Raw genomic sequence first — 14,099 nt, forward strand, 5'->3', positions numbered from 1 at the left:
TTCTTGCAGCCAAACTCTTAAATGTTTTCTTAGGCAGTTTGTTTTGTTTAATTATCTAGTTCCATTACAAAGTGGGATGACTTAGCTTAAAATTACACTTCAGAAGTGCTATTTACTATGTTCACGGGAGAGTTTGCTTTGCACATTTTATTATATTCATAGAGAATGATGTATGCTTGTTTGAATTTAATTTAGGCCAAAGGAGTAGGTAGATAAAGGGGGAGCATGACAAAACCCACAGGATAGTATTAAGAAAATGAGGCAGAATAATGCTGCTAAAGAAATGCAAATCTTTCAAAGTCCATTAGTTCTGTTAATAGGAAAGGAGAAGAAAACACATGAACTGCCTGGCTGGGGTGTATAGACAGCAACTCACTCAGGCTCTTAGGGCCACACCCTTGAGTTTGTATTTTTAGACTTCACAGACTCAGAAAAGTGTCTTAGATCATCGCTAAATAAAATCAACGTATGTTTTGTGTGCAGTAAAAGACCCAGTTAGAATTTTTCTTCTCTAAGTAATGATAATTGGCCCTATTTGTAGCCAGTGGCCTTGTTTTCCTACATATTGTTTGATTGAAGGACCAGAACACAGTGAAATTAACAGTTATTGGTTTTCCATGTTTTCAGATAATTTTGCAATACACTACCAATGTCACAAAGAAAACTGACACCTAAGCATTACCAGATTCTTAACAGAAAATAAACAGTATATATATTTTGAACAGCTCACCCTGTCGCTGGTAAAATCTCTGGTTCTGTGTGTGAGGAGACACTATCACTCCTAGATTTTTCATACTGGAGCAATTATTTAGGAAGTGAGATTTCAGTGGGAAAAGACAATGAGTGATTCTCCTGAGAAACTAAATAAAAGCTATCTCTTCATTCATTCTATGATTTAAGTAAATCCAAGCATTAAAATAAGTACTTAAGAAGACACCTGAACCCTTTCAATTTAACAAGATTCTATTCATTAAATACAGCTGTCTTACTTGCCTGAGGGTCAAGTATACCAAATGTGCTAAATGCTCAAACTGTAAAAAAGAAGTGTGTCCACGAAAAAGTTTAAATTAATAGACACATAGGCATCACCTTAAGGTCACCACTTATGGGGACAGAAAGCCTATACACATGGAAATAAACTCCAGCATTATACTTCTTTTTACTGAAACAGAACCTAGATATATGTATATGCACTAGTGGGATAATTAAGTGGACTCCTCAAGTGGCTTACTAACTTCTTAACTTCTTCCTTCTTCTGAGGGAGTGATTTGGTAAATAACTTTGACAACAAAAACAAAGTGGTTCAATAAGAATTTGCTCAACTCTATCTATTTTTTATGTTTGTTTGCTTCTTTTTTTTTCTTCAGTACACTGTTAGCACATTTAGGTAAGATTATTCTATTACCTGATTAAGTGTTTGCTGTCTATAGCACTAAAGACATCTATTACTCTGTTTGTGCATTGCAGGTTATGTTGGCAAAAGTATTTATGTAGCTGTTGTTAAAATCTTGTGGTGAAATTGAACAATTGTTCTAATACTGCCAGCTCTGTTATGCAAAACCAGAGAACCTATTTCCTTCTGGTTCCCTGTCCCATCAGCTATACCTGCGATGGTGCCCTGCTCCAGAAGGAGCTCCAAGTAAAATTACCTCCAAAATGACATTTATATTTGGAAGCTCAATAACCCCAAGTAAATTTTACTCTTACCAAAACCTATGCTCTTGTCCTGCCTTTACACTAAAATACAATATAACTAGTTGTAACTGGCTAAGGCTACGTTTCTCATACTGGATTCACCAAACAATAGTGTCAGGATAGCTAAGTCAAATTTCCATAGTCTAATAAGCTTTACTGTACTTTGGGAGAATCATAATATTCATTAGCATATGTAGGCACTGAACAGTCCTGCCATAAAAATTTTTGTTTATCTTCATTCAATCCAAGGTTTTCCAAATGTGATTCATTTCGTAGAATTTTTATTTTTCAAGCTCATGTTATCCTTAGGAATAAATTCAAGGAATATATTTAGGACACAGCTGGCATCATGAATAACTCTTCCTTGGGATGGAAGGTGGACATTCAAATCTTAGTCTGTTGTGGAGAAGAATGAAGAGCGGGTGAGAAGAGAAAGTGGCAGTCAAGGCTTTCTCTTTGTCATTACCAAACCATTTTGCCTTTGTCACTCACTCCATTGTGGCCCAAAAAGCAATCAGGCAATCATGATAAACAGTCCTCTCAAGATACAGAACTGTTTATGTAGTAGAAAATTTAGGGGAAAAAATGTGAAAATTAAAAAAGGTATTAACATTTTTTTTAGTTCAGTGAGAGGAGAGGAGGCAGGGAGACAGACTCCCACATGCACTTCAACTGGGATCCACCTGGCAAGCCCACTAGGGGGCGATGCTTTGCCCATCTGGGGCATTGCTTTATTGCTCAGGAACCAAACTCTTCTTAGCGCTTGAAGTGGAGGTCATGAAGCCATCCTCAGTGTCTGTGACCCACTCGCTTCAATCAAGCCATGGCTACATGAGGGGAAGAAAGAGAGGGGGGGGGTGAGAGGAGGAGAGAGGAGAGAGGAGAGGAGGATAAGCAGATGGGTGCTTCTGTGTGCCCTGACCAGGAATCAAACCCAGGATGTCCACACACTGGGCCAACACCCTACCACTGAGACAACCGGTGAGGACAATTTTTTAAAACACAGCACTGTTCTCATTAAAAGCCAACTGCATTGTAGACAGTTGGAGGCCAAATGGAAAATACCTTTGGATTTGAGATGTGTAGAACTCTTTGATCTAGATCTCATTTTCCCTTTTGTGTGTTTGTAGAATTGGTAAACAAATTAAAAAAAAAAAACTGGTATATGATGCGTGGTAAAAAAAAAATCTGTGTTACATATTTTAGTTCTGAACTCTACTCTCTCTGGGATAAAAATATCATGAAATTGGAGACTGAAGAAAATGCTACAAAAATAACAGAAAACTTGATTCTAGAATAAAAAAATACTAGATTAAGAAATGATTTACACACATAGTTTATAAATAAAGTGAAAATAATAAACTGGGTTTTTGTTTTGTTTTTTAGAAAAAAACTATCTTTTGGGAGAAGTTTCAGGTTTTCAACAAAATTGAGAGGAAAATACAGATTTTTCATGTGCCCACCCTCATTCTCAGCATCTTTCATGTGATGCTACGCTTTTCAGAAGGATGAACCGATACTGACAAACTGTAATTACTCAAAATGCACAGTTTACATTGCAGTTCAGCTCTTGCTGCTATAATTCTATGGGTGTGGGCAAATGTTTAATGACATATATCCATTTTTATAATATCATACAGAGTATTTTCACTTCCCTAAAAATCCTCTGTGCTCTGCCTATTCATCCTTCCCCACCAACTGCAGGAAACCACTGATTTTTTTTCGGTTTTTATAGTTTTGTCTTTTACATTCTGTCATGTACTTGTAATCATACATTATATAGCCTCTTCCGATTGGCTTCTTTAACTTAGTAATATGTATTAAAAGTGCCTTCATGCTTTTAATGACTTAGTAGCTTTTTTTTTTTTTTTTTTTTTTTTTAGCACTGAATAATTTTTCTTGTCTGGATGAACCACAGTTAATTATCCATTTACCCTGTTGAAGAATATCTTGATTGCTTCCAAGGTTTGACATTACTGAATAAAGTGGCTTCAGACATTCCTGTGCAAGTTTTTGTGTATACATAAATTTTCAACTTTTTTGAGTAGATAAAAAGTAGCATGATTGCTGGATCACATGGTAGCAGTATGTTTAGTTTTATAAGCTGCCAAACTGTCTTCCAAACTGGCTGTCCAGTTTAAATTCCCACTAGCAATGTATAAGAATTCCTGTTATTCTACAGTCTCACTAGCATTTGGTGATATCAGTGATCTGGATTTTGACCATTCTAATAGGTATGTAGTAGTATCGAATTGCTGTTTTTTGTTTTTTGTTTTTGTATTTTTCTGAAGCTGGAAATGGGGAGAGACAGTCAGACAGACTCCCGCATGCGCCTGACCGGGATCCACCCAGCACGCCCACCAGGGGCGATGCTCTGCCCACCAGGGGGCGATGCTCTGCCCCTCCGGGGCATCGCTCTGCCGTGACCAGAGCCACTCTAGCACCTGGGGCAGAGGCCAAGGAGCCATCCCCAGCGCCCGGGCCATCTTTGCTTCAATGGAGCCTTGGCTGCGGGAGGGGAAGAGAGAGACAGAGAGGAAGGAGCGGGGGAGTGGAGAAGCAAATGGGCGCTTCTCCTATGTGCCCTGGCCGGGAATCGAACCCCGGTCCCACGCACACCAGGCCAACGATCTACCGCTGAGCCAACCGGCCAGGGATCGAATTGCTGTTTTTATTTGCATTCCTGTGATGACATGTGACATGGAACATCTTTTTCATAGGCTTCTTGCCATCTATATATCATGTTGGTAAGTTATCTGTTAAAGTCTTTGTCTCATTTTAAAGTGGGTTATTTGTTTTCTTAATGTTGAATAATATTGTTTCTTAATCCTGTAATACAAGTGTATCAACCATAGCATTGGCTATGAAATGTTATAACAGTATTGTTCCTGCTAACAAAATACAAAAGCTATTGCACTAGAAGTACTGCAGTGATCTGAAATACTGTAGTACTATTTGTTATTTGATTGATTGACTCATAACCTTCAATTTATACACAAAACATTTTTTTCCTTATTCTAACACATGTAAGCATTGATATTTCATCAGTTACTCATTGAAGTATGAATTCCTTAACAGCCATGGTTTTTGTAAAACACAAACACACACACACTTGCATTTTAAATTTTGAACCAAAAAGAAATAAATAAAAGGCAAATGTGATTACTTTACTATCTCCAAGAATAAGAATAGATAGATATCACAACAAAAAATCAAATATCTATACACACTTCTATGTATGCATGATAAAGAAATTTCCCAGCTATACTATTGTCATCTAGAAGAAAATGTACCTTTTTGGAATGCAGGTGCAAGTGGTTTGAGAGATTTTTTTAGGAATCTGAGATGACTTCTATACCTTTGCCAAACTATTCTATAGTGTTTTTCCATATATATATATATATATATATGTATATATATATATATTTCTAAGACAGTGCAGCTGCAGCTGTAAGCATAACAATAGTTCTGCTTCTTGGAATCTATTTTCTGATTTAGAATCGACAGGGAACTAATTGTAAAGACTTGAAATGGAATGCATACAATAGTTATAAACTTAAAAATTACTATCTACTTGCCTGACCAGGCAGTGGTGCAGTGGATCAACCTGGGATACTGATGACTCAGGTTCAAAATCCCAAGGTTGCCAGTTTGAGTGAGCGGTCCCTGGCTTGAGCCCAAGGTTGCCAGCTTGAGCAAGAAGTCACTGGGTCAGCTGGAGCTCCCCCGCCCCTCCAGTCAAGGCATGTATGAAAAAGCAAGGAACAACTGCAGTGCCGCAACAACAAGTTGATGCTTCTCATCTTTCTCCCTTCCTGTCAGTCTTCCCTGCCTGATCTTCTCTCCCTTTCTTTCTCATTCACACATACAAAATTAATATGAACCTATTTAATTCTAACACCTAAAGATGGTTTTAGAAAAGGTAATACTGCAACACCATCTCTTTGAGAATAGCTACATCTGAATATAAAGATTGTATAGCCTGACTTAAATTTATGTGAAATATTTTTATTTTTACTTTTTATTATAATGACTTCACTATAAAATAATAAATTATAAGAATTGTTTGTGACTATATATACTTTTGTGATTTTATTATATACTGTTAATACATACAAATGATAGAACTTTGAAAACACAAATACCGTATTTTTCACTCCATAAGACGCACCTGACCATAAGACACACCCAGGGTTTTAAGGAGGAAAATAAGAAAAAAAACATTCTGAACCAAATGGTGTGTTAGATATTTAATAAAATACTGCACTTTTTACGCCATAAGATGCACGAGCATTTTCCCCTCCACTTTTGGGGGAAAAAAATGCATCTTATGGAGTGAAAAATACGGTACATTTTTTCTAAGAAATGCTAATCATTCATATAGTATTTTAAATCATGTAATTAGTTTTCTTATTAGATATTCTAGTAAATATGTAATTGAACACAATAAACACTACTTAACAGTTTTATTTTGAATAGTTTGCTGAGAATAAGCCCTGTGAAATTTAAGTGGATTCAGGCTAATTAAATGTTAAAAAGGAAAGAATACAGGGGTCCTTGGTCCAGTCTCGACATACGACGTTTTGAGTTTACAACGCTCATGCCCATAAAAACTTAAAAAAAAATGAGACATGAGTGTTTTGTCCTACGCCTTTAGCGTTGTACTTTTGAACTATGTGGGTGAACTAGTTTGGTTGTGCACGGTGAAAGAATACACAGTACAGTGTACAGTACAATATATTTATTTCTCTTTTTTGTGCGTTAGTTGTGTTTTTATATTCTAGATTATGATTTTACAACTATATTAGGATAAGTAACCGACTTAGGCTAGGGTGTGTTTCAACTTACACCAAAATTTGGGTTATGTCACGGTTGTAGGAATGGAACTGTGTTGCAACCCGAGGACCCTCTGTACAATAAAAGTAGATTGCTTTTAATAGACCTATTTGATTTTAATATATGCTCAAATTACTGTCAATTTAAAAAAAGTGACTTTTTCCAATTTTTAAATTTTAAATCATAGGTGCAAGTATTGCTCAGGTTTTATATTTATAAGTAAACAAATAATTAACATATATGAAATGCTTACTATATGCTAGACGCTATGCTGACTTTAATTTCCCGAACATTATTTTCTATAATTATTACTTTCCATCTATTGCAAAAGAGAAAGAGTTTGCCTAGGCTTTAATACAGTTAAAATAGGATAGATTCAGAATTCTAACCATGTTTTACATGTTTTCACAAATATAACCTAAAGTTAAATTAAATTGAGTTGAAATGGAATTAAACTTATAATGCCAAAATATACTTTCACATTAAGGCATAGTAGCTTTATACAAATATATTGTGACACACTCAGAAGCAGAGTTAACAGCATGCCTGGCACACGCCCTGATCCCTGACTTCTGAAGGGCTCCAAAAAACCCTAACTTGACATTTTTTTCTAATGACACCAAATTTGGTTTTATATGTGCAATTTTAAGATTAATAATACATAATATTTTTATTTATTTAAAAATATGGTTAACATATATCTTTATTTTCCCTGTTTCTCTCTTTCTTTTTAAGGGGCCTAATATTTTCTTCTGCTCCTGGGACCTCAACTGACCTTAATTCACCTCTGGCCACACTTTAAACATGCCATTTCATTGACCTGCAGCTATGTTGATGGATGGTTTACCCTTGCAACCCAAGTGTGTATTAGAAGCTTTTTATTTTTGTCTATCTTTTTTGTTGTTGTTTATTGTATTTGCCCTTATTTTGAGCAGCATTTGGGGTGCATACTATCTCTTTGTCTTGATGTTTATACTTTCTTAAAAACCTAACAATCAATGTATCAGGTTAGATGCTTAAACAGTTCAAAGGAAATTTTACACTGGTAATCAGAACTACTTTTCCAGATGTTTTGTAAAAATCCTTTTTTTTTTTTTTTTTTTTTTTTTTTTTGTATTTTTCTGAAGCTGGAAATGGGGAGAGACAGTCAGACAGACTCCCGTATGTGCCCGACCGGGATCCACCCAGCACGCCCACCAGGGGCGACGCTCTGCCCACCAGGGGTCGATGCTCTGCCCCTCCGGGGCCTCGCTCTGTTGCGACCAGAGCCACTCTAGCACCTGGGGCAGAGGCCAAGGAGCCATCCCCAGCGCCCGGGCCATCTTTGCTCCAATGGAGCCTTGGCTGCGGGAGGGGAAGAGAGAGACAGAGAGGAAGGGGGGGGTGGAGAAGCAAATGGGCGCTTCTCCTATGTGCCCTGGCCAGGAATCAAACCCGGGTCCCCCGCACGCCAGGCCGACGCTCTACCGCTGAGCCAACCAGCCAGGGCCAAAAATCCTTTTGATATAAATTCAATCCAGTTCTCTCCAACTGTATCTAAATAGATAGTAACATTAAAAAGTCCTTCATATTCTGACTATTATTCCAAGAAAATTATTGTAAAGTGGTTATCTCATGAACTTAATGTGCTATTGAAATCTGAATATGCCACAATATTTACTATGCTTTGATGAATAAAACTAGCTTTAGAGATCTTCCAAAGAATTCTGGAACTAAATGAGATAGTTGTTACACTCAGAGTATAGTTATTGACAGATGGATAAAATGTATTCATTTGATTCTTTCAAATATTTATTAAGTTAAAATTATACTAATCCTTGGGAGAGATGTCAGCGGCACAGCTAGTCTTTAAAATGCTTGGTCAACTGTGGGGCAGTGAGAATGAAACATACATAGACTATAATAATACGTTGTGATCAATACCACAGAGAAGTTTACCTATTATGACGGAGTAGGAAACTAGTTTTGAGAGAGGTGATGATAAGGTTGAATCTCTAGTAAAGATTAGAAGCTCATCAGTAATGAATGAGATTGAAATTTGTGGAAGTAGAAAACAGAACACAGCATGAGAAAAATAAAATGGAGATATGCTTAATATATAGAAGGCTTGCAAGGTAGGCACAGTTCTTGTATGTCATTGCTAAAATGTAAAATTTTTAAGAAACCTTAAACTAAGTAGTAATCAAGCAATACACAGTTGTATATACTATTGTTACCTTATATGGTAGAAAATAAAGTAGTATTCTGTGTATGCTGTTGGAATAATATGATACTCATGGGGAAATTTAAATGGTATATTGAAAATAATTCAGTGTAAAGAAATGAATTAATAACAATTTTCAGATATAAAAGTAATTAGATTAGTAACTCGAGTCTCATGATAAAGTTACCTCATTAAATCTTTAAATGTTACTTTGATCATAAGAGATTTTTTCTTTTTTTTTTCCTTTTCCAAGTGAGAGGAGGAGATATAGACAGACAGACTACCTTATGTGCCCTGACCAGGATCCACCAGGCAACCCCAGTATGAGGCTGATGCTTTGCCCATCTAGGGCCATGCTCACAACTGAACTATTTTTAGTGTCTGAGGCAGAGATTCCATGAAACCATCCTCATTGCCTGGGACCAGTGTGCTTGAACCAATAGAGCCATGGCTACAGGAGGAGGAGAGAGTGAGAGAAGGGGGAGGGATGGAGAAGCAGATGGTCACTTCTCCTGTGTGCCTTGAATGGGAATCAAACTCAGGACATCCACTGCCAAGCTAATGCTTTACCACTGAGTCAACCAGACAGAGCCAGTCATAAGAGATTTTGTGTAATGTTAGACTCCAGTTTGAGGGGCATAGGCTTATCTGGTAAAAGTCTGGCTCAATGTCTCTCTCTTAACTACCCTGTGATCTGTCCTCATGAAATCCATGTGTCCATACATCTCAGTGAGTTCTGTCTGCTAAAATGTCAATCTCAGTTCAAATCCGTCACCCGTCTTTCAGCAAGACAGCAGTATGATCTTCAAATGGGAAGAACAGAACATTATAGTAAAACTCTCTTTATTAGAATAATAATAAAAATTTTATTTTGTATCCATGAAAAATGGATACAAAAGTAAAAAATATACAGCCTCAAAAATAAAACATTAGTCCTGCCACAGAACATATATTATTTCTCTGAAAATATTTTAACAAAATTGATTTGGAATTTTTAAAAATTATTATTATTATTATTATTATTATTATTATTTTATTAAGTGAGAGGAGAAAAGGCAGAGACAGACTCCTGCATGTGCAAGCCCCCTACTAGGTGATGCTCTGCCCACCTGGGGCTGTTGCTCCATTGCTTGACAACTGAACTATTTTAACACCTGAGGTGAGGCCACAGAGCCATCCTCAGCCTCCAGGGCCAAGTTGTTCAAATTGTTTGAGCCATGGCTGCAGGAGGAGAGAATAAAGAGAGAGAGAAAAAAAAGGGGAGAGGTGGAGAAGCAGATGGTCGCTTCTACTGTGTGCCCTGACCAGGAATTAAACCTGGGACTTCCACATGCTGGGTCAATGCTCTACCACTGAGCCAACTGGCCAGGGCTGGACTTGGAATTTTTTTATAAATATCTCTGCTGTCTATAGTAGCACTAACAGAATATGGCAAGTAAAGAGTTAAAAGCCAAGTAAAAGTTACAGAGAAGATAATTTTGTTGTTATTGTTTTTGTTTAGTGAGAGAGACAGACAGACAGATAGACAGGGACAGACAGAAAGAGATGAGAAAACATGAACTCATAGTTGTGGCAACTTAGTTGTTCATTGTTGCTTTCTCATTTGTGCCTTGACTGAGAGGCTCATACTCCTTGCTCAAGCCAGTGACCATTGGGCTTAAGCCAACAACCATGAGTTCATGTCTATAATCCCATGCTCAAGCCAGCAACTCCAAGCTCAAACTAGTGAGTCTGCATTCAAGCCAGTGACCTTGAGGTTTCAAATCCTGAGACCTCAGCATCCCAGGCTGACTTTCTATCCTCTGCACCACCACCTGGTCAGGCCTAAGAAGCTGATGTTAAAGAACAAGTTACAGGCCCTGGCTGGTTGGCTCAGTGGTAGAGCGGCGGCCCAGTGTGTGGATGTCCCCAGTTTGATTCTCAGTCAAGGCAAACAGGAGAAGTAACTATCTGCTTCTCCAACCATCCCCTCTCCCTTCTCTCTCTCTCTATCTCTCTCTTACCCTTCCTCAGCCTTGGCTAGGTTGGAGCCAGTTGGCCGTGGGTACTCCATGGCCTTGCCTCAGATGCTAAAATAGCTCGGGCAGAGCATCGCCCCTAAGGGGCTTGCCAACTGGATCCCCATTGGGGCACATGCAGGAGTCTATCGCTCTGCCTCCCCTTTTCTCACTTAAGAAAAAAAAAAAAAGAACAGTTTACTCTTTTGAAAATAAACTTTGCACGATTTCTAACAAGCTAACACTGCATATTCAGCATTAATCAAATTAATCTATAATTAATGTTATCAGCCTTACCCAGAATATAACCTACTAACTTTACTTTCAGAATTTGAATTTTCATTCTGAGCCACTCTGATTATAGCTTTTTGCTTTATATTTTATTTTACTATATAACATAATCCCAGATTATCAGTAATTTTTAGAAGTTTAAAAGCTTTCTTTTTGAACTGGCATTTTAATATGTATATAGTATTGTTGTTAATTAGAGACTGAATATTTGGTTTTCCATATGCCATTTTACAGGGGGTTTTTTGTATGGAAATAAAAAAACAGTCCTTGATATAATTGAATTATTTACATATATTCTTGATAATTTGATGTTATTGGATTATAATAATTGACTACAGTTTGAAACACAACTACTTTGTAAAAAGTGATTGAAATATTTTCGTGCATTATATAAACCTTTCTTAATTAGTTAAAATTTATTCTAATATAAAGCTTAAACAGTTCACAGATATTTAAAAACCAAGTATATGTTCAAGTGCAATTGTGTTTGTTCTCAGAAAGATAATAGTCCTCTTTGAAACATGTCACTTTTTTGGTTACTTTTTTTCTTTTGTTCTCAATAAAGGGGTGGGGAGAAAAACAAATAAAGAACTGTAGTTCTTAACACACAAAGCTGAAATAGAGGCAGAGATCCTAGAAAGGAGAGTAACTCTAGTAGACTTTGCCATGGGAAGCTAAATGGCAAAAATTAAGAAATAAGTATTTTTGCTCACATTAACAGGTTTAAGAAGAGGCTGCACTGAATTTGGTGTCTTAATTCAAAATAGTAAGAAAGGCAGTAAGTAGAGTTACAAACAGACACGCATACGAGGAAAGAATGCAGACCCTCTCAGTAAGGTTAAAATGGCATTTTGGCTCAACAGAAAGCTATGTTTATATACATTCATACTATCAAAACACGTTCTGCTATCAATTTTGATCCAGTAAAAAAAAAAAAATCTTATATTTTGCATGATTCCGTGATGTGAGATTATGCAGAAAACGTTAGAAAAAGAGATCTGTTAAATAACTCTTTGTATTGTATTAGAAATTTGAACACGGATACAGTATAAGTTTAAACAGCCAATACTGAGCTGTTTTTTTCTGTATATTTCTCTCATTTATTTTTACTGTTTTTATTGAAATTAATTTTAAAAGTAGTATTACATCTTATCTAACCGCTCATATTCTCTTGTAAACATAATGAAAAAAAGAACTAAAATATGAAATAGAACTTTTAAAAAAAATATTGACTACCATCTAAGGATTATACATTATAAACAAAAATCAACTCCATCTTATATTCTAGGTTAGTGGCTTAATGCAAACAGGCATGACTGGGCAGCATAGCAACCAAAACAGACTAAATGCATCTGCTGTTTCCTCAGTAATACTATAACTAAGACGAAAGTGGACTGTGATTTTTGTCTGTGTAATTCTGATGGATTAGAAAAATATTTAAATTATGCTTGTTTTGGTAACAAAGTTTAAGATGAAAACACAATATCAATAATATCCAGGTGCTCACTTCAGCAGCACAGATACTGAAATTGGAACAGTAGGAGATTAGCGTGGCCTCCGCACAAGCATGACACACAAATTTGTGAAACGGTCCATCTTTCAAAAAAATAATAATTGAAATAGCAAAAAAAAAAAAAAAATGATGATGATGATAATGATGGCCAGGTTGAAAGTTTAAGAGCAATAACCACAACTTCACATGGTCAGATTTAGATTCATGATGCCTGCTAAATTATATAGATGTTTACTTCCTGTTTCACACTAAATAGAAAAGAAGGACCTCAAGTTTGGTTGCTATTTTCTAGGGCAAGAATGGTTGTCAGAGATAGAGACCATAGGGATTTCTCTTTATTTTAATTGATGGGATTAAAAAATTGCAGATTACATAAAATGAATAGCACTTTGAGATTTTTGTTTAATATCACCAAGTGGCTCAGACTTGGATTCAGGTCTTGTATTTCTGTTGAAATTGCAACTACTACTGTGCTGCCACCTCTTATTTCCTTGTCCCCATTGTTTTCTCCACACCCATTCCAAACCTTGTCCCCAATTCACCAAATTCTCAACCTGAGTGTAATTGCCATGTGTGTTGGCTAAGAATTTTTAAACTCTATTTACCTCTCCAGCTTTCCCCTATAATTAAACATTATATGAATCCCCTGGGAACTGGCAAAACTTTCTGGCAAATCTACCTTTTGTTTTCCCTGAGGACCAAAGAATGACGGATTTATAATGAGTTAATTTGAGTCTTGTCTTGGCTCTGAATAAGCCACGGAAACTTTAGGCAGATTATATATAGTACGATACTCATCATTTCTTGGGCCCTTTAATATCAGTTGTCCAGTTTATTCACCTTGTTCTGGCAATAACATAAGAACAAATCTCTGATGAGAGCATTGATTTCTAGGACATGTCCCTGCACCTTCCCATTTACTCTGAGACTAGCTCACAATTATTTGTGTCCTTGCACTGATCCTTGTCAAAAGACTCTGACTTTCATTCTTGCTTTAAGTCTCCCATTTGATAATTTTTGAAAGCCCTTTTAAATTTCTGAGATTTGGGATTCCTTTTGAGCGTTTGACTCATCTTGATTTCTGGTTTTATTCTTTTGCTATCTGTAATAAACTCTCTCCTAAGTGAAAGCTCCTGGAAGTCCCAACTAGCCCTTCGGTCCTAATTTTATTGATTTATTGATTTATCCTCACTTAGGGTATGATTTTTATGTGAAATTTGGGCATTAAAATAGAAAAATCTCTCTAATTCTGAACTTACAATCTTTTCTGTTGTTCTTTATACAGTCAAACCTATTTCTACTGGCTTCCGGTGTGGTACCCTGAAGGATTTCGCTGCAGTATAACTAGGTCATGATGGGGTATACCCTTAAGATAATAGGGCAGAACAGAGCATAATTTTCATGAGCAAGGATACAATGCAGCATAAAAAGAGGGCAAAAAAATCACCAAAATACATCCTACATATGAGAAAACATATTCATTAAATAGATATATGGAAAGAATCTCAAAACAATTATTAATTGGGAAAATGCAAGTTTAAACCACAATGTGTATCATTTTATT

The 14,099-nt window shown here is 36.4% G+C and overlaps 1 non-coding gene across 1 annotated transcript; it reads left to right on the forward strand.

Moving 5' to 3' along the window:
- The first annotated feature begins 12,521 nt into the window (after nt 1–12,521).
- On the forward strand, nt 12,522–12,624 carry LOC136321722 (U6 spliceosomal RNA). Its single transcript, XR_010728843.1, has one exon. It is a non-coding gene; the product is annotated as a U6 spliceosomal RNA (small nuclear RNA).
- The last annotated feature ends 1,475 nt before the right edge of the window (nt 12,625–14,099 follow it).

This window comes from Saccopteryx bilineata, chromosome 1 (assembly GCF_036850765.1).
Source record: "Saccopteryx bilineata isolate mSacBil1 chromosome 1, mSacBil1_pri_phased_curated, whole genome shotgun sequence".
In the NCBI taxonomy this organism is placed as follows: Eukaryota; Metazoa; Chordata; class Mammalia; order Chiroptera; family Emballonuridae; genus Saccopteryx; species Saccopteryx bilineata.